The sequence below is a fragment of the Pantherophis guttatus genome, chromosome 4 (assembly GCF_059756535.1).
Source record: "Pantherophis guttatus breed Tessera chromosome 4, ASM5975653v1, whole genome shotgun sequence".
In the NCBI taxonomy this organism is placed as follows: Eukaryota; Metazoa; Chordata; class Lepidosauria; order Squamata; family Colubridae; genus Pantherophis; species Pantherophis guttatus.
The window spans coordinates 113,441,078-113,462,974 of record NC_142066.1 but is presented as its reverse complement, the minus strand read 5'-3'; the positions used below and the strand labels follow the sequence as shown (position 1 = coordinate 113,462,974).

Genomic DNA, 21,897 nt, shown 5'->3' with positions numbered 1-21,897 from the left:
CACACCCGCGAAAACTTAAGAAGACAAATATATATATATATATATATATATATATATATATATGTAGGTCTTTGGTTATTCGGGTCTTCTCCCACATAAAATTGGAAGTGTCTTGGCGACGTTTCGACGAAGTCTCATTCGTCATCTTCAGGCTGGTGTTCTTGGCTTCGTGCTTCATTTTTCTTCTAGCCAGGTTTTCCCTACGTAACCAAGGTTTTTTGTAGCTCCAGCTCAGTAGAATCACATGTTAGATATTGAAGTAAGAAAATTGATATTGTACCTTTACAGGGAGGATACATAAGATATGGGTGTGGCCTACTGATGAAAGCAAACGAGCTAGAAATGGATCTATTTGGGTCTCCCACCTAGCAGTTAGAGCTTGCTAGCTGTTAGAAAAGAAAAAAGCCCAGAACCGAGTAGATGTGATTCTACTGAGCTGGAGCTACAAAAAACCTTGGTTACGTAGGGAAAACCTGGCTAGAAGAAAAACACACATAAACCCTACGAAGAAGTAAGAAAATTGATATTGTACCTTTACAAGGAGGATACATAAGATATGGGTGTGGCCTACTGAGGAAAGCAAACGAGCTAGAAATGGATCTATTTGGGTCTCCCACCTAGCAGTTAGAGCTTGCTAGCTGTTAGAAAAGAAAAAAGCCCAGAACCGAGTAGATGTGATTCTACTGAGCTGGAGCGACGTTTCGGCAGAATCCCATCTGCCATCATCAGGCTTATGTCAGCAGTCATTTCGCACTAACTGACGTTGGTATTTCAAATCTGGTGCTGGTATTCTGGGATGGCTCCACCTCCCAAGTGGGTGTGGCCCACTGAGGACGCCTTAAGAGGCAGAAATAGCTATCTGGGTCTCCCAGAAAGCAACACAGAGTTGCAGTTTGTCAGCAGAAAAAGGGCCCAAGAACTTGTGAATGAGATTTCACAGAACCTAGGGCTGAAGAACAACTAAGTTTACATAGGTAAAACCTGGCTAGAGAGAATATGCACATAAAAGCCTATGAAAAAAGAATATATATATATATATATATATATATATATATATATATATATATATATATATATATATGTTTTCTCAGGTTTTCGCGGGTGTTTGTATGTAGGTATGTAGGTATGTATATGTGTGTGTGTGTGTGTGTGTGTGTGTGTTCAAAAGTTATTCGCATAGAGCCTTGTCTACCAAGTTACTTTATATATTTCAGTTAATACTGTATATAATCAGATATAATCAGGAAAAATGTACAAACCAGTGGTGAAATTCAATTTTTTTTTACTACCGGTTCTGTAGCCATGGTTTGGTGGGCTTGGTGTGGCTTGGTGGGTGTGGCAGGAGAAGGATAGTGAAAAATCCCCATTCCCTCCCCACTCCTGGGGGAAGGATATTGCAAAATCTCCATTCTCACCCAATTCTGGGGCCAGCCAGAGGTGGTATTTGCCGGTTCTCCAAACTACTCAAAATTTCTCCTACCAGTTCTCCAGAACCTGTCAGAATCTGCTGAATTTCACCCCGGTACAAACTGAATAACATTCTACTCTGATTCAAATCAAATTAGTCAAAACAAGGCATGTGGGGACAAATGAGGATGATACCAGCAGAAGTTTCATCAGGCTGGTTATCTGCTGTTGCCAGTTTTTTAAATTATTCTTTTTATATGACTTTTAATGGATTTGTTGTAAGCTGCTCAAAATATCTAGGACTGAACTGGCATTAACCCAAGAGTAAAAAATAAACACAAAACAATATTACTAACATCAGCTAATACCTTTTCATTCTTCCAACCATTTTGGTTCAGCTGAAAGCATGAATAACAGACAGTATCATATCATAATCCTATTTACACATCACCTGTAATTCTGGTCAAATGTCAAACAAGCATCTATTTCCAAAAATGTTCCACACTCTTCAGAAGTCAAAGAATGAGAGATGAACATTTTGGAAATGAATTACTGGCAAAGCTTGTTCTCTCTTCCATTAAATCAGAACTTGATTCAATGTCAGGCAAAAACATTGATTTTCAAGATCACAGAATTTGAAATATATTAAGTTAGGGGAAAGTGTATATTTAGATAGATAGTTGCATGCATGGGTGAATAAATAATCTATCCAAATCTGTATATACATTTAGAAAAAATACTAAAGTTTTGCCATGAAGATGACTAGGAAGCAGGAGATTTATGAGTTGCCTTAAGGTAGAGCAACACTATAATATAAAGGGCAGATTAAACCAATGTGATGACAACACCAGAGAAAGAGTCAGAAATATTATTGGTCTTTTTTCCCACCAGATAACAATGGGATGATAAATCAAACTCATTTTATTTCACTGCTTATTTTAATTCAGAAAGAAAAAAACATGCAAAATCTGATTTGGCAATCAGATGCTGCCATCAGATGCTGGTGCTGCCAAAAAGTACCCATGGCTGCTTTGGTGAATCACAAACAATGGCTGTAGTTTCTCATACAAGGTTGTGATATAACATATAAAGATCATAGCATTTTATCTCTGAATTTTAGCAGAAATTCCCCACTTAGCAGAATCATTCTGAGAGGGGAAAGATTTGGCTTATAATGGTTTTTTTTTTCAAACAAGAAAAGAAACTGAACTTCACAACTGATCGGATTTGTGATCATCCTAAATGCATGCATGAGTTTAAGATTTCCATTTCCTATATTTCCACAACAAAGGTTTTAAACACACATTTCTGAATTTGTGCAAAATTACAATATGCCAAATTTTAGGAGGGAATTCACTCAGGATTCCAAATTCCAAATATCTTTTACAAAATAGGTTTATTCAGGAAAAGAACATGCATAGAATACTTTAAAAGCATCACTCTTCTTATATAATTTAAGAACTCTCACCAATTCTTTTCTTTCAGAATCTTTTGATAAATTAACTGCAAATAGGTTTGAATCTCAGCTTGCCATGATAATGACAGATTAATCAGGCTATGCTGCTCCACAAGCATATTGTTTGTGACTATATTTACTTACTCCAATGATACATTAATAGGAAACCACTTGAGATTGGGAAACAATAGTGTGTTAGTTTACTGAAGACTTTGCTGCAGGTACATCATGGATCATAGTATGCAATTGTTTCAGATGTGATAGAGGATACTAGCTAGTATTTAAGATTTTATTTATTGAAGAATAGAGGAAATAGAAAATGGAATAGAGACATACAGTGTGTTGATTACCTATCAGAATAGCATACACAGTCCATTTTCCCATAAGTGTAAACCAAGAGAGAATCAGAGAAATAGAAAGAGAGATTAAATTGTATTATGTCTCTATATACAGGGTTTTATTATTTCCTCTACTCTTGGGACGTGGGGATTTATCAATTTTTTACAGTGTATATCCTATGTAGTATTTTTACTGTTGTATATCATTTTCACTGGTATGGATGGCAGTACTTCATTGGTTTCATTCTGTACTGAGATTTGTTGAACATACGTAACAGCATGTACTCTATGGGATTCAAATCCTGTACTCAGAATTGAACTCGTGAACTACAATCTAATTAGTCAGCTTGTGTTTGGTTCTCTCTCAATTTTTTTTCTGTCTCTTTCATACATTTCCAATTTCTGTTAGAATTATGTCAGGGAATGATGAATTCCAATACTTTTGAAAACAAAGAATATGCTTTCTTGAAATACGTAATTAGAAAAATGGAAGCAATCACAGGCCTGATATTATTCAAATATGATAGATTATAACCAACACCCCCAACACAATTAATCATAGGAGTATAGCAAAAATGAAGAATAAATGTATCTTAAAGTTGTATTGTTAAATTCTTGTTGTTTTTTCTTCTTGATTTTATTCTTGTAGATGTTGCTTGTCTAGACAGATAATGAAGCTCTGCAAAACAAAAAAGAGAACACTAAGGACCCATGGGAATGTAAAAAGAAAAAGGAGGAATGTTATTTGATGGAAATACAGACTTTCGTGTTTTTCATATAATGTGCAAAGAATGCATTCAGAAGTGACACTAAGCAATGAAAGGAACAGATATGTAAGATCAACATTTGTAATGGACAAAAGGAATAATCTTGAGGAATATATATAAGAGTTGGGGGGCAAAAAAGACTCTGTGGCAAAAATATAATAGGATAAAGCATCTCAGATAGAATCCTCTGTGGTTTCACAGATAAATACAGTAGATAAAGAGGTGGGGATAGAAAGTGCATTCAGAACTGAAAGATTCCCTTACTGTAATGTTTATGATAAAAGTAGTTTAGGCATTCATAACCTTGGTTTCCTAATCCAGTTTGAAGGGCTGACAGAATTTTTATTAGACAGGAAGTCAAAAATTTAGATGTGGGAGCACAGTCAATGGCACTTTATCTGAAAGTGACAAAATATTAGGTTACCACTGGTAGAAGAAAGAATAACATCTTCAATCACCTAATGATTGCCCCATGTGTATAGAAAGGTGGGCACATACAAGCAATGAAAAGAGCAGAATGGCAGGAATATGAGTCTGTGCAATAATTTAGAAGAACAGTCTAATAATGTTTCACTTATCTATGATGTCTTCCTGTGACTCTCAATAATGGGGAAAGAGGGCTGAAGGGTCTCTGCAATCTGAAAAATAGAAAGTTTGAATTATGATTTTTAAAATATAAACATGAGTGGAGATAGATGGAGACAGATTCCAGACACCCTTAGTTGGTTTTCATTAGCCTTTTCCATGGCACATTTATACAAAGGATGTCCAAGTTTTAACTACATGCACTTTTTCTCTCTGACTTGAGAAACAGGAAATATCCACTCAAATGTATCTTCGCTCTAAACTAACCTGGGAGCAGTGGTGGGTTTCAAAAAAATTTAGTACCGGTTCTGTGGGCGTGTCTTGGTGGACATGGCTTGGTGGGTGTGGCAGGGGAAGAATACTGTAAAATCTCCATTCCCTCCCCACTCCAGGGGAAGGTTACTGCAAAATCCCCATTTCTTCCCGATCAGCTGGGACTCGGGAGGCAGAGAATAGATGGAGGTGGGGCCAGTCAGAATTTTTACTACCGGTTCTCCGAACTACTCAAAATTTCCACTACTGGTTCTCCAGAACTGGTCAGAACCTGCTGAAACCCATCTCTGCCTGGGAATCACTGAAATGGATCATCTTATTTATTATAAAACATCTGTGTGTTTCCAAACACCCAGAGGGTGAATCATCATTTCATCATCATAATCATTGTCATCATCATCATCATCATCATCATCATCATCATCATCATCATTTTACAAGACCCCAAAGCCTGTGGTAAATATGCAATGTGGCTTGATTTAAGGTCTTTTTCTTGTTTGCCAGTAATTAATGACCAACCAACTTGTGATCTGTCCCAGGCACAATAGCAATATTTACTGTACTTTAGATACTTTTGTTGAAGTTGACCACTGGCACCCTTCTGACACTAGTAACTGGTCTGATTGAGCCCTAAACCAATGAAATAAAAAAACAAGGCTAAGTGAATGATTGCATTGCTTTTATCCATAATTTGAATTGTTTTCTGAAATCTACTATATAAACCTCTTTTTATATGAATAAAATATTACTTATATAAAACATTTTTACCAGCTGTTCCTCCTATAAGATAGTAAATAATTCATTTAGAAAAAGATAAAGGCATGACAAACCACTTCAGGCATGGGTTAACTCCGTCTGTACTGCATAGGACCAAGGCTGCGATTTAAATAGCTCTGCCCTCCTGGCCCAGTATTTCAACTTGGTCTATGCTGGACAGACGTGCCTTCCCAGTCTCAGAGTTCTTTACAGCACAATTTATCTGGTACTTCTATCATCTCAACTTGGCATGGAAGGCTTTTCAGTCTGATTTCGCCATGAGCCGCGGATCGGCTCCATATCTGTCAGCTGACAAAGACATCAGGCAGGCATTCCATCTATTTCTGCCTGCAGCTCCCGAGACAATTGGGTTAGCTATCGCTGCATTTTAACAGCCGTAGCTAGCAACCTGACTCGGCTTGAGCGACAGCCTCACTGAGGATATACATCGTGTTAATAGCCGGATGGCTAGTGATATCCAGGACCTGCACCTCTCACCTTCGGAGGGAGCACCGAGATCCTCAGGCTCCTTCATTTGCCTGTCTGTGAGTGGTTTCCACCTTTCTTCACTAAGCGGAACCCTTCTGATAATCGGACCAATTCAAAATGGCGGACGCCATGCGGTCCAAAACCCCAAAGAATACCAGCACCGCAGGGAGGTGCCGCCATCTTAGCAACCTGCAGGAGGGGACCTCGGGTCTTCTTCCCCCAGCAAAAAAGGCTAGGGCCAAGAAGTCGTCCTCCTCCTCCTCCCTAACCACCGCCTCTAAGGAGGATCAATGGAGGCACAAGGCCATAGAAAAAGCCTTTATCAAAGCCCAGTCCCATGCAATCAATGAGGGTTCCAGCCCCAGATCCAGGACCCATTCTGGCATAGGGACTTCTGCCATGTCAGAATCCGGCCAGTTACTGAGGGAATTATCCCCGTATCAGCTGGTGGCTATGCCTCCCAGTCCCCCTCCAGGGGCGAGATACTTTTTCAAACATTGCCCAGCTCTGAGCCCGTGGACCTTCCTCAAGGGCCTATCGCGATGCAGGCCATAGAGTCTCCAGCTTTTCAGGATCCGGCACCCCCTCTGCCAGATTCATTGGAGGTCATTATCACCAGAGCCATTAGACAAAGCCTAGCTCAATGCCTCCAGCAGAGCGCCCAGCCAGTGGCTCCAGTCACCCCTCTGCCCTCCCACCAGCCCAGGGACCTGGAAGATTCCATGTCCGAACAGGATCCAGCGGAATTCCCCAATTTGGGTGATCAGTCCTCCATTTCTGAAGTGGATGATACCCGGGAGTCAGCCCTCTCAGACAATGACCAGGTCTTTTTCGGTCCCTCAAGTTTTCCGGTCCCTCCTCTATAAGGCCATTGCCACCACATGTTTAGGTGAGGCTCCACCCACAGCAGCCACCTCTAATCCCAGCAACCCAGCATCTGCCATGTTCGCAGAACCAACTATTGACCCAGAAACTATCCCAGCACCTAAACTCTTCACAGATGTGGTTCAATGCCAATGGCCTCTTCCAGGCGCTGGACCCAGCCCCAACGGCCTTGACAAATGGCTATATAACTCAGCTGCAAACCTCTCTGACATTCTTCAGCCTCCCTCAGTAGACCCTCCCACAGTGGCTCTCTCCAGCGCGCCACACCCCACGGGCCCTCAGGAGGACGTGCTACGTCTTGAGGACAAATGCGCCGAAAAGGGCATCTAGCAGCAGCCTGGTCAATCAAGTTGTCTACGTCGGCTTCATTCTTCAACAGGGCAGCCCTTCTCTGGCTCAAACAACCCCAGAACCGTCTCCCTCCTTCCGACACCAGGTCCCACCAGGATTTAAATAAGATCTCAGCCACTCTTGAATACTCGGCGGATGCAACTCTAAATGCGACCAGATTCACCGCAAAATCGCTCAGTTCCACCGTGGCTTCCCGACGCCTACTGTGGCTCAGGAATTGGCAGGCGGATATGAGAAGCAAATGGCAGCTGGCATCCGTGCCATACTCAGGTGGCAATCTTTTCAGCCCGTCATTAGAACCTCTCCTCATGGAAACAAGGGACAGGTGCAAGATTTTTCCTTCAGCCTCCAGACGGGAGACTCTCGCTATTCTGCCCTTCCTCATTACCAGCCCTTTCGGTCTTCCGACTCTGGCTCCTTCCAGCCTCGCTTTCAAAGATCCTTCTCAACCAGATCACCCCAACAGGATTCTCAGGTCAGACAAGGGGCCAGGTTTCAGTCCAAATGATCCTTTCGTGGGGGGAGGGGGCATTTCCACAGGAGGACCAGATAGGGCCCTGCCAGACCCCCCCATTGGAGGCCGTTTGTCCCTTTTTTCCACTAATGGGAGTCATCCACTAATGATGGCTGGGTCCTAGATACTATTTGATTGGGACTTTCTCTAGAATTCCACTCGCCCCCCCCGACTGTTTTCCTCCCGTGCCCTGTATCTAAAGACAGGTCCAAACAGTCTCTGATCTCATCGGCCATTGATCATCTTCTTCAGATCAGGGCCATCCAATTGGTTGCCCACCAACAACGGGGTCAGGGGTTCTATTCCTGCCTATTTGTTGCGAGGAAATCCTCGGGGGGGGGGGTGGAGGGCCATTCTAGATCTCAAAGCCTTGAACCAGTACATAATTTTTCGCCAGTTCAAGATGCAATCTTTCTTCTCTATTCTAGAGAATATCAGGCCAAGAGATTTTCTATCCTCCATAGATTTAATGGAGGCCTATCTCCATGTCCCCATAATACCCGGCCACCAGCAATACCCTCAGTTCCATTACCTGGGTAAGCATTATCAATATAGGGTCTTGCCCTTTGGCCTCTCCTCGGCTCCTAGGGTATTTACAAAGATAATGGCTATCCTTATTGGACATATTCGGTCTCTCCCTATCTGGATTCAATTTTATTTAGATGACATTCTAATCCTTTCACCCTCCCTTCCGATGCCCATTGGGACCAGTCTACCATTCTCAGTCTTCTCCAAAGTCATGGGTTCTCTATCAACTGGCCCAAGAGCCACCTTTCTCTATACCCCCACATAGTACACCTAGGGGCTGTCATCGACACGGGGTTATCCTCGGTGACTCTATCTCCCGATTGCCAGGATAGTCTTCGGGCCCTGGCAAGCCAGTGTTTGTCGGAAGGTTTGACTACAATTCTAAAACTGTCCCACCTCTTAGGCAAAAAGGTGTCAACGTTCGGCATTGTTTCTTGGTCTCGCTTACACAGCAGGGAACTGCAGTGGTTTCTTCTACCACATCAAAAGACCCAACGATGCTTGTCGCTGACATGACTGAAGCTTCTGCAATCCGGCTTCACATCCCTACAGTAGTGGACCTCGGAAGCAATCTCAAGGGGAAGCTGTTACAGAGACCCTCTTCGGCTCCAGATCACTACTGACGCCAGCCTTTCCAGTTGGGGGGCTCATCTTCATCATCACATGGCTCAAGGTCAGTGGTCCTCTCGGGAACGTCAACACAATACCAATCTCCTAGAGTTGAGAGCCATTCACCTGGCTCTCCTCCACTTCAAGGACCTAGTCTTGGGCAAGGACATTCTGGTCCTTACAGATGACATCACGGCCGAGGCCAACATCAACAAAATGGGGGGTACTCACTCGAGGTCTCTCATGGCAGAAACCCTTCAATTGGGCCTATGGGCCAAAACACATCTCAATTCCATCAGAGTGGACCATATCTCCGGAACAGTGAACATCCAGGTGGACTCCCTCAGCAGAACCTTGTGGACCAGGGAGAGTGGAGTATCTCCCCCTCACTTTTTTGGAAGATAACGGACAGGTTCGGAACTCCCCTGTTTGCCTCTCCCTCCAACCACCAGGTCCCAAGGTACTTCACTAGATACCCGGACCCAAGGGCTGAAGCCACAAATGCCCTATGCAGTCCGTGGCCATCCGGACTTCTCTACGCTTTCCCACCTCTTCCATTAATTCCCAGGATCATCAGGAAGATGCTGGATGAGAAAGCGGACCTCATTCTTCTTGCCCCGCACTGGCCCAGGCGGCCTTGGTACGCGGATTTAATGTCCCTGTCTGTATCCAACCATTGGCGCATACCGGACTCCAAGATAGTCCTCACCCAAGGAGCTCTACACCACCCGGATCCCAAGTGGCTTCAGCTAACTGTCTAGCGATTGAGCGGCTCATCTTGACAGAGGCCCGCCTCCCAGCCCGGATCATATCTACCATCCAGGCCTCTCGTCGGGCTTCCACAAATCGCATTTAGAGGCCACTTGGCGTTCCTTCTCTTCCTGGTGCAGAAAGTCCAAAATCACTCCGATGTCCGCTTCAGTCATTAACATCTTAACGTTTCTGCAGGATGGTTTCGAAGTGGGGTTGGCCCCAAACACCCTACACTGCCAGGTAGCAGCTATCGCATCGGTCTTGGCCTGTGGCTCAACCGACTCCCTTTCCAGGCATCCAATTATATGTAACTTCCTACGAGGGGCTACTAACCTGTGACCTCCAGTCATTCACCACTTCCCCATCTGGAATCTTAACAAGGTTCTCACTGCCTTGACTTCATCGCCATTCGAACCTCTCCACCAGGTATCCTTGCACTTCCTCACATTCAAGGTGTCCTTCCTTGTTGCGATCACCTCAGCTCGTCGCATATTGGAACTGGCCCTTTCCATTCGTCAGGATCTGTGTATATTCCATAACGACAGGGTCATGCTCCGCCTTGACCTGACCTTTTTTTCCAAGGTAAACTCTCTCTTCCCGGGCACAGGAACTTATTCTCCCAGATTTCTGCCCCCGACCCATCCATCGGTTAGAACGATCCTGGCACACTCTAGACATCCGCCAGGCACTAAAGATTTACATCTCCAGGATGGCGCCCCTCCGTAAAATGGAGGCCTTTTTGTCTCCTTTCAACCAGACTCCATGGGATCCCGCATCAAGGGACCCACTTTAGGTTGGTGGATCAGGGCTATCATAACTATGGCATACCACCAACTGGACCTTCAGGTGCCGCGCCACATCACAGCTCACTCAACCAGGAGTATGGCCACGTCTGCGGCATGGGCGACTCAGGCCTCCCTGGAAGAGGTCTGCAGGGCGGCCATGTGGACCAGTCTAACTCCCTTCATACATCACTATAAGGTGGACTCATTCGCATCGGCTGATGTGGCATTTGGCCGCCGGATCCTTCAGACAGTGCATCGCTCTTAACGGCTGGCCGGGCCGGAGCTCTCCCTCCCTGGAGGACATGAAGCTTTGGTATGACCCATGCCTGACTGCCATTTCCCTCCTATCCGGAGAATGGACTTTGGTCTTACCTGATACGTCCTTTCTCGATGAGGAGGAAACGGCAGTCAGCCCCACCCTTCTGGGTCCGGCCCGGGAGGTTTGGAGGGGCAGGTGGATATTAATTCTCTCTCGTTCCAGGAAGACACGTCAGTCTGCGTCAGCGCCCTCACCAAAAAACTGGGCCAGGAGGGCGGAGCTATTTAAATTGTAGACTCAGTCCTATGCAGTACAGACGGAGTTAACCCATGCCTGACTGCCATTTCCTCCTCATCGAGAAAGGACATATCAGGTAAGACCAACGTCCATTCTATCCTGTTACAAAGAAAGCTACTTGAACATATCCATATAGTCACCATTTCATTTAAAATAGACTTTATAATAGGAACTATAATACTAAATAAATATGATATGAACTCCAAGACATAAGAAAACAAGAAAAGAAAGAGGCATTTTGACTGATTTTAGAGGAACTTTAGCAGAAGATCCAGATGTAGTTGCCATTTCAGTCGATAGTATTGGCCGAATGAACTAATATCTCTCCAACAGAGGTTATCAGTAGAATAGTTGCTGCAAGAGGTTACAGTACTGTATTTAAGGGAGTAAACATGTAAAGCTCTTCTTTTAACAGAGATGATGGAAAAGTTCTGCCTCTTTCATTTTCTATTTCAAACATTTCTTGGCTTACCTCCATTAATAGGTCCATGGGAGATTTGGGAGAGCCGCTACTCATCAAACTGACAGCATTGTACAAAATAGACCAATGGGTTTAATCTTTTGATAATGGCTTTAAATGTTCTTTGAAATGTTGAAAGGGCAACATATGTGTTTTGATTAAAATACTATAATAAATATTATTACTGCCATATTATAAAATAAAGGGGAGGTTTAAATGGAAATAATATAGTATTAACTTGTTTGGTTCCAGATCAACAAAAGCTGCCATTAATTCAGTTATTTGCTTGTATCTGTCTTTTTCTGTTATAAATAACACAGAAGTGCCTGTGAAGTTATGGCTGAAAAATCCAATGGAGATATCTGCCAATTTGTATGTGTATTGCCCTAGATATAATAAACAAAATCCAGGATGAACTTTAATTTCTTTCTTCCTTTCAGAACTTTTCCACCAATCCCTGAAACAGTTTTTATAAATTGGAGTGAATTGGATTTTCTTTCTAATAGGTATTCCCTAAAGTAGATGATACCAACTGGTTTCTTATTTGCTACAGCCAGTCCTCTGGATGTCTAGTTAATCTACATACTAATTAAAAGCCCGTGTCTGCTTGATATTTTATAACCTTAACTCAGGTGAAACGCATCACCAAAGGGCAAAACTTTGTCAGCAAAGGTCCTTCAAATGGGCTAATTTACAGAAAATGCTGGAACTCATTACTCCCAAAGGAATGAAATTAGGTAAAAAATGTTGCCAAATCAGCACCACTGTACAGCTTCTATTGAGCACCACAACTGTGCTGTCTGAGCCAGCCACAGTTATATGATCCTCATTTTTAACATTCCCATTACTAAAGTTTTTCTTAAGGGAACCTTACAAGGAGAAAGTTAATGAAGAAAAGGTTCAGTCCTTTTGTGCACCAAGGAAGGAAGGAAGGAAGGAAGGAAGGAAGGAAGGAAGGAAGGAAGGAAGGAAGGAAGGAAGGAAGGAAGGATGGATGTTGGTTTCCAATGTACACTGCCAGCTTCCCAAAAGGAAACTCAATAGGGAATCTGATAGGAAATTGGATTCATAATCATTTTGTTTCTATAGTTAGATAAGAGAATCTCTGCCAAACAATGATCCAATGGGTCATAGATAGTTTAGTATAATCTGAATCGTTTTCAAGTATCAGCTGAGAAAATGTGGCTATTTACAGGGAAGTCTTTTTAGGCAGTAGAGAATCTGCATACTCAGCTTATGCAGGGTATTTTATACTTCGCTTTGAGTGAAAAGTACTCTAAACAATGTTCTAAATTGCTTAGTAGCTGCATATTGCAAAAAAGTAGTGAATGATATTCAGGAAAGATCATTCAATGTTGCTATAATATCCATTAAGAAATGCTTGAAAATTTCTGAAGCATTTTAAGGTTTCCTAACAAAGTTTTAAAAACATTTGGCCAGAATGGATTTGAATAGTTACTAATATACCACCATCTGTCAAGCATCACTTGCTTAAAATATATAACAGGTGTTCCACTTGTACTCAATGGTTAAAAAATAAAAATTTTGAGGTTGTGTTCAATTCCTGATGACTACAGGGACATGTCATACTTTTTTTTAAGCAGTAAAACAGGAGTGTCAAGCTCGCGTCTTCATGGTGTCATCATGTGATGTATCACGACTTTTTCCCCCTTTGCTAAACTGGGCATGAACGTGGCCAGCACATGATGCATCCACAAGTTTGACACCCCTGCAGTAAAGAATGCTTTGCAATTTTATTCATAAATCTGCATTTTCCTTGGCTTTTTTTCTTTTCTTTCTTTTTTTTTTTTTTTTGTCTCAGGCAATCATGGTATCCTTGCTTTGCCAAATGTAATCTGTTTTAGAGTTGCAGTACTATGAAGATATGCTGCTCAGGAAAATGAATGCTACACATAAGCAAAGAAATTCAAGCTGGGATGTTTTTTTCATAGGAATTGTGCAAATGATTGGGAGCGGGGTATAAGCTTCGGAAATCAACTAAATAATGAATAAATTGCCAAAGTGACAATGGATAAGAAAAAACACCATGCTTCTTTCAAGAGATTGGTATAAAAAATTAATCTCTTCTTTTTCAAAATGATATGCAATACCTAGGATCAAAAAACACTTTGTTCATACTTATGCATATTTACAGATGTAGAACTGAACAGAAAACAAGCAAACATATATTTAATATAGTAACTGAAGCCAAGAACTGCAGTTCTGCAGGTCACAAAAACATATGGTGTGTTTAGTACCTTGTAATTTTCCTATTGTTAGAAATTGTAGTCACATTATAAGCACAAGAAATACTATGAAGTTAATGGTATGTCCAGTAAACAGCAAGAAAGCTACTGCCACTGGGAGGTCTCATATCCAGAAGTGTTGAACCTGCCAGATTCCTGAAACAGCTTTGCAGAATCTCTATTCCAGTTTTGTCCTAACATCTTCAAGGAAGAAAATTCTACAATCTCCTTACCAAAAAGAATTTTTTGTACATATTCAAAATAAAAGAAAGAGAAGGGAATCAGGCTATGAGCTGCAAAGAAAACAAAACTCTAGTAAATTAGAAAGAAAAACAAGTTGGCCAGTTCCTATTTTTGTTCAGTTTTATCCAAGAAGAAAGTACATGTTGCACTAGGACATTATGAGGAACAAGATAAGGGAACAAAATTGAAGCCTGAAATGTTAGCAACGTAGTCACGTAAGATCAATATACTTTCTTTTACAAGATCAGGTGAATTGCATCCTACAATTCTGAAGGAAGATGTTGGGATGCAGCTGAATTGCTATGTACTTCATTTGAGAAATCTTGAAGAATTAGATTAGTATTCTTTTTTTTTCAAAATGGGGAGGAGGAAAGAATCTGGGAAACTACAAATCAGCACTATCAGTCTAGGAAAGATCAAGACCAGATCATGAAGTGATAATTCTGTAAACACCTTGAAAACAATGCAATAATTATAAGGAGCACATTTTTTGCCAGACTAATATTGCCTTATTTTAAGTCTAGTGATCTTTAATCAGTTGTGGAAAAGTTGCATCTTATATCTTATTTTTAGCAAAACCTACCACAAAAAAATGTGTTCAAATCTACTGTAGGAACCACATTTTAAGTAAGGTTCAGAAAAACTGGGTTCAGTGGGAGGGGGGAGAAACTAAATCCTGTGAAGAGGAACTAAAGGAGCTGAGTATTTTTAGCCTTGAGAAGAAGAGATATAGTAGTGTAGTGTAGTGTAGTATAGTGTGTGCTGGAGGGAAAAAACAGCAGTTCCCTTCAAATATCTACCAGAATATCACACAGAAAAAGAGTCAAGAGTTGATCTCTATCATTCTGGAGTGCAGAGAATAATAGATTTACATTATAAGGAATCAGCTTCAGCTTCAACATTAGAAAACAGACTTCTTAACGGTATGAGCAGTTTGATAATGGAATCAATTATCAAAATGTGAATATTCCTTCAGTAGATGTGTTCAAGCAGAGACTAGACAACCATCTGCCGGAGATGCTTTAATTTTGATTCCTGCACTAAACAGGGATTGAATCTGATGACCCTTTCCAACTCTTACATTTAGGAAACAATTTCTAAAATCTAAATTATGAATTAAAATCTAAATTAAAACACAGATCTTTATCTATTCCCACCTCACAATGGCTTCAACATTCCTATATATTGCAAGAGATTTGAAGAGAATCTTTTATAGAGAAAAACTAAGGTATAAAATGCATCTGTTATATCTTCATATGTTCTACGAAGTTGAGTCTGAAAATAAGAACTTTCCCATTTCCTTTAAAAAAAAGTCCTCTCTCCTTTATAAGCTTTAGTTTTGTAAATTATTTAGGAAATATGTCAAACATGAACGTTTTGTTTTAGTACATTGCAAAATTATAGGGAACAAATACTTAACTTTGGGCCCTTGGGAAATATTAGGGCTTTGGGTTAGAAAAGAAAGTAAAAAAAAAAAAAAAATCCCAGAAGAAAGAATTAGCAAGCTGTAAAGTTTCCGACCGATGCCCTAATTAAATCATGAGCCTCAAGCCAAACTTCAAAAGAAATCCAGTTACTTATTAGGAACTTCATGTCAGCACAAACCAAATGAAGCCCACTCTGACCTCAATTCGCACCTTGGCTCTGACCCTGCTTCCCGCTCCCCCCAAAGTGTGTCATCAGTCACATTTCCCAACGAAGCAATTTCGTGGGTTGTAGAAGTCACTCCCTCTGGTCACTGTAGGTCACCTTGGAGATGACCTTGACATTACTGGCTGAAATGTGCTTTGTTTTGACTGAAATGCAAGTTCCTTGATGCAGCTGTGAGGTTCAATTCCCCATCCCCCTGCCTATGGCAACTTGAGAGCAGGTCAGGAATGCTTCACAAATTGACACAAGCAACCTGTGTACTGTTGCCAGTATGGACAACTCCATACAACACCAGGAATCAAGTTTGACTTGAAGGAAAATATATATCACGATTAGCATGTAGTTAGACAATCCCATGCTAAACTCTAAGGATTGCTTTTTGACTTATCTATTTCCTCTTAGTATTAGTATTCTATCAGTTAGAGACAGGCAATCTTTTGGTGGGAACTTCATTTATTGTTTATGAGATTGCTTAGATCATTAGGGAATGAGATAACAATTTAGAGTGGTCATGTATGGATAGGAAGTGGATTTTCTGGGAGTTTTATAGTTTTGAAGACAACAAATGGTGGGAAACTGCCCTGATTATGATGAGCAACTACGGGGAAGAGTTTAGGGAGTTCCAACACAATAATTTGGGATGGGGCAGCTTGTGTCTTGTAACAAATTGTCATCCTTCCTTATTCAATCCCATTACTATTATGGCTGATTTTATCTGTTCTTTCTGTTCTTGACTGCATGAAAATTTTCTTGACTTTCCTCTTAATTTTCTACCAGTATTTGATTTATGCTCTCTTTGTAAGCTCTATAGTTGATAAGGTAGCCATTTGAAAAATGAGGATATTTTGTTCATTTCTCTTTAAATCATAGAATTTAAATTCAAGGGGAGCTTTCTTTAGTCCTCCAGATATGGATAAGCTGCAATTCCCAATATTTTCAGTTAACCTGTCTAGGAATGAAAACTACTGGGAATTATGGTTCAACATCATTTAGAGGGTAGCAGTGTGGTTCTGTCTGAGTAATTAACAGCAAATAAAGCCCAATAAACCAAGCATTGGCTCAGAATCTGGAGTTTCACCTCCAAACTCTTATCTTTTATCATCCATGTCCCCAAATAAAGCACTGCGATAGACTTTGCACCAACATATATGGAAAATATTTTTACACCAGAACTCAACATTTCAAGCTTTGGCAACCTCACCTATGGACCCAGGATGAAAAGAAGGCTGCACCATAAGGAAGTGACCTTGGCTACAGTTTGCCAGATACCTGCAAGTCAAAGTTAAGGAGACAACTGAATGTCCATTAACACAGAGTTCCCCAACCTTTCCACCTTTGCAGACCAGCAGTGGGGGGGGGGGTTGTTAGAGAGGATGATTCCGCGTGAGTGTGGGCAAGTGTGCAAGCAAGCAGCTCCATTTGTGCAAGCAGCAGGCATATGCACCCACCGTTTGTGCAAATGAAACAAACTCACGCTCACCCACTGCTTGCATAAGTAGGGATGTGTACATGTGAGCTCACCCACCACTTCCATTGCCTGGTTCTGAATGGCTCAAAGCCAGTATTGAGCTACAGACTGGAGACTCCTGTATTAAAGCATAGTTACAACAGAATTGTTCCTGATAGATGACCCTAGAGAAGCATATGTCTGCATTGCATTTGTGTTCCTGCATGTTCTGGAGCACTTTTTGGAACAATATCTTAAAGCATAGAGCTAATTATTGTCATTGTTCATATGGAAATGTTAGCTCATATGATTTGTTGTGGCAATTGGGGTTTCGGGTGCTATATGGAATTCTTAACTAAGATTATGCTTCACTGCCCTGTCTGATATTTTCCTCTTGGACAATTGCTACTAAAACATTTTCTTTTTTCATCAACCACTTGTTTTATTTGCAAGTCTCAATATGTTATAGTTATCGCTAACCAACTTCTATTATATTTTTTACAGGATGTTTCTGCCTGATGTTGAAAGACTAGGCTGCCCTCTTCTGGTCAAATAAAATCAAGGCGGTTTTATTTGTGATGGAATGCAATAAAATAAGCTACAAAACCTTCAATTCATGATGAATTAAATGTGTGAATTATATATTAGGAAATCAATGAATCCCAATAAATGATTTATTTTTTCAACTAATATTTCATTTAAATAAGCAGGCATATGTTTAACTCTGATAACTGGGCACAAGAATATTGTAAATATTTCTTTAAAAAAAAAAAAACAGCCTACGGGAAGAAAGGGAAAAAGTAGAGAACAACCACAGAGAGAGATTCTATTATAGCTCATCACATATTTAGATATTTAGACTGGATTTGGCACTTTTGCCAGTATATTAAGTTTTTCCCAAGGATCTGAAATAGACAAATATGGTTGTTTAATGGTGTTAAATATACTATGGAATTAATGGAATGGATATTTTATTTGACCAAGTGGGATTAGACACAAGTAATTTGTCTCTGGTGCAGAACTCTCAGTGTACGTGCAAAACAACAAAATAATCATAATACTAATACTAATACCAACAAAAAGAGTAGTAAAGGAGATAAGAAGGATAATAACAATTCTACAACTGTACAATATGGGTAAATATACATACACATTAGGCAATAATGTTCAGCAGAGTGATGGCACATGGGAAGAATCTATCTCTGTGTCTAGTTGTTTTGGCATGCAATCCCCTATTGCAGTATCCTGAAGGGAGGAGTCGAAACAGTTTATATCCAGGTGTGAGGGGTATATAGATATTTTCTCAGTCCTCCTTCTGACCCATGTAATATACAGGTCTTTTACGGAAGGCAGACTGGTTACAATTTTCTTTCTGCTATCCTAACTATCCATTAGAGTCTGTACCTGTCCTATTTGGTTTCTGTAACAAATTAGACAGCTATAGAAGAAAAAATGACAAATTTCCTCTGTAAAACTGTACCAACAGCTTCTGTGGCAGCCTGAACTTCCTGTGTTGACATAGGAAGAACATTATTTGTTGTGCTTTTTTAATGATGGTTCGAATGTTAGGTGACCATTTCAAATCTTGGGAGATTACAGAACCCCAAAATTTGAAGGATTCTACTGCTGATACTGTGCTATCAAATACAGTAAGAGGTGGTAGTATAGAAGCAATGGTGGGTTGCCCCCGGTTCACAAGAACCAGTAGTAAAACCGGTGGGAGGCCCACTCACTGCCCTAGATGTCATCATCGGCAATCTGTGCATGCGCAGAAACAAGGTGTGCGGGCAAGCGAAGCGAGCGTGTACGCGCAATCCCATTGCGAACCGGTAGTAAAGATAAGTAGAACCCACCCCTGTATAGAAGGTCTTCTCCTAAAATCCACTCACTCTCTTCTCTACAGTTTTAAGCATATTCAGGTCCAGATTGTTTCAGCTGCAGCACAGGGCCAGTTGTTTAACCTTCCATCTATATACAGATTCCTCACCATATCAAATGAGACCAATGTCTGTTGTATCATCTACAAATTTCAGTAGTTTAACAGTGGGATCCCTAGGGATGCATTATCTACACTGTTCCAAGTAAAGTTGGCTTTTGTATTTAGCTGATGGTGATTTTATCAATGCTGATGTATTCAGGTGTTTCAGATGTTTTGGGATGTGCCCAAGATGCCTATTACTGTCTTTGCTTATTTTTGCCACAATTGTTCTATTTATATTTACAGGTCTTTATATATTTTGGTTTTCTCTAGTTCTTTTTCCTCTGTTCTCTCCAGGTATTGTAATGTCCACTACCCAGACTTTTTTGTCTTTCTTATCAGCATTTGTTAAGACACAACCATTGATATCATTGAGGGAAAAGAGATGTGGTAATATTAGGAAAACTGATGAAAAAAGAAAGAAAACAAGGTCAAATGAATAGGAGAAAAGCAAAATAGCTTACAATCCTGTCACTGAATGTACAAAATAGAACATCTTTTGCATGTCACTCAAAATTCAGAGCACCAAAGCTGTTAATTGCATTGATATCAGCAGGAATTCCCTATGGCAGGACAGAAATATGAAGTATTTGTTTATATTGAGGTACTCAATGACATTAAATCTGCCTTTTGGAATGTAACAGGTTCTTCAAAACATTCTGAAATTTTAAGAGTAAAAGGGAAGGATATGTTAGATTGAGGATCAACAATATTGAGTTATTTTGTTTATCCTTTATATTTAATTACTACCTAAATGGTTTGGAGCTACACTGCTGAAATAATGGGAATATGTTATGAATGATGTGTGAATGCAGTCTTAAACATAAATGTTGGGGAGGATGAACAACTGAACAAAGTCTATTATTTTTAATAGCCATAAGAACACCATGCAAAGATACAATGAAAAGGAAGTACTTCCTTCACACCTTCCTTCACCAGAATGTATTTTTGTCTTACTGCAAACAATTCAGCTGTCATATGGAGGGGAGAACATATTAGTGCTGGGCCTCTGTGTTTTGAATCAAATTGTTACTTCATGGAGTGGCTCAATGTGTGAATTGTTTGGAGCAAATGGTATTTAGTGCCTGGTATTGTATCATCCGTAGCACTGCAGGTAAAAATGTTTCATAGGAAAACAGTCATCACATTCTCCCTGAACCAATAACAAGAACAGAACTCATGTGTAGAAGTTTTCTCTGATCTTCAACAGAGAGCTCTGAAGGAAGAATTAAGCAGTCTTGTACTATGACTCAAATTATTTTCATTGACTCAAGATAGATCCCTAATTTCAGTATTTATGATGGTGACCCAAAGGGAGCGATAGCTGAATCCAACCAAAAAGCTTTCTACTAAGACTTTGCCATTGTCAAATTAGAATAAGAGACATAACAATCTGTTGCTCCTGTGATCAAAATAGAAATATCACTTAAATAAAAATTACTAAATTGTACTAGAATAACTGGATACAGAGCCACCAGGGAACCCACTAAAAGCTGGAAGGAATATTGCAAGGTGTTGGTTTTTTTCAGAGAAGACATAAAATTTGCCCATAGACTTCATACAACATATATATTCAAGCATATCAAATCCCATATAATTTCATTGCTATCCCAAGTTATGTATATTTGGTGGGGGGCAGGGGTTTGCACAAAGTCCAATAAGTACTAAAATGGAATCCTGCATGTGGAAATAATTGCCTCTCTCTGGCTTGTGAGGTTTCTAAATGTTTTGCAAGCAACCAACAGCTACTAAGGGGGCCATATCAGCAGCCCGGGACAAATGAATCTGACCATGTAATGAGAAATAATCTATCAGTGAATTCAGGTTAGTCTTATTAATGCTGACAATACTTCCCCAAGCACTAGTGAAATCGCAGGTGTTAAATCAATATACTTTGCTATTCAGTAACATGATGCCCAAGAGGAATAATATAAATGGTCCTTTTTCCTGTTCCTGGAGTGATTGCTTTCAGAAGGAATCTCATAACATTTCAAGCTTGAAAGCTATGAATAGCCACAAAAAGTTCCTAAATCATTCAAATAGTCTCATGAGTACAAAACTAGAAGCTTTCTAATGCTACACAAAATTACAGCAGCCCTTTGAAAAATCTAATAGGCTTAGTATATCAGTCTTTCAAATACATCCTTTGAGCTTCTTGTTTTAATTCAACAATGGTTCAATTTAAGCAGCTAAAATAGTAGAGAAATTCTGAGTTACATGTATCCCTCAAAACAGAATGACAGCCATATCTCAAGTTCTGATTTCTTCTTTTCATATCATTTTACATAGCATGAGACTATTACTCGAGTGGTTCCTACATAATTTAAGAAAACAGCTTGACTTAATGATATGGAGAATGCAAGGGAGGAGAGGCAGTTTATACAATAGTACACAAATAAAAATATAAAGCAAAATATAATATAAAATCACTTAATAGTAGATGGTTTCTACTACTCCCCTTTCAACGTTCACATAGGGACAATTCGGCCACGAGATTGGTACTACCTCTTCCGGTGCTCCAGTCTCTCTCCTGGTGGACATCAGAAGCAATTCACAGAGGTACCAAGTTCTGGGAACCTCAGCGACTACTTCTCACGACGGATGCCAGCTTGTCGGGCTGGGGAGCTCATCTAGGTCCCCACCTAGCTCAGGGCCAATGGTCCGACCACGAACAACGGATGAATATCAATGTGCTAGAACTGCGGGCCATCTTCCTCGCCCTAAAGGCCTTCCAAACGCACGTCCTCCAGCGAGATGTCCTAATTCTAACCGACAATGTAACAGCCAAAGTGCATGTAAACAGACTCAGAGGCGCCCGTTC

General features: G+C 40.5%; 1 long non-coding RNA gene across 1 annotated transcript in view; it reads left to right on the top strand.

The window, feature by feature from the left end:
* Positions 1–4,018, top strand: part of LOC148114310 (uncharacterized) — a 76,971-nt gene extending 72,953 nt beyond the window's left edge. The window contains exon 2 of the long non-coding RNA XR_015733975.1: positions 3,851–4,018. This is a non-coding gene — a long non-coding RNA (uncharacterized LOC148114310). The remainder of the gene's footprint in view (positions 1–3,850) is intronic.
* The last annotated feature ends 17,879 nt before the right edge of the window (positions 4,019–21,897 follow it).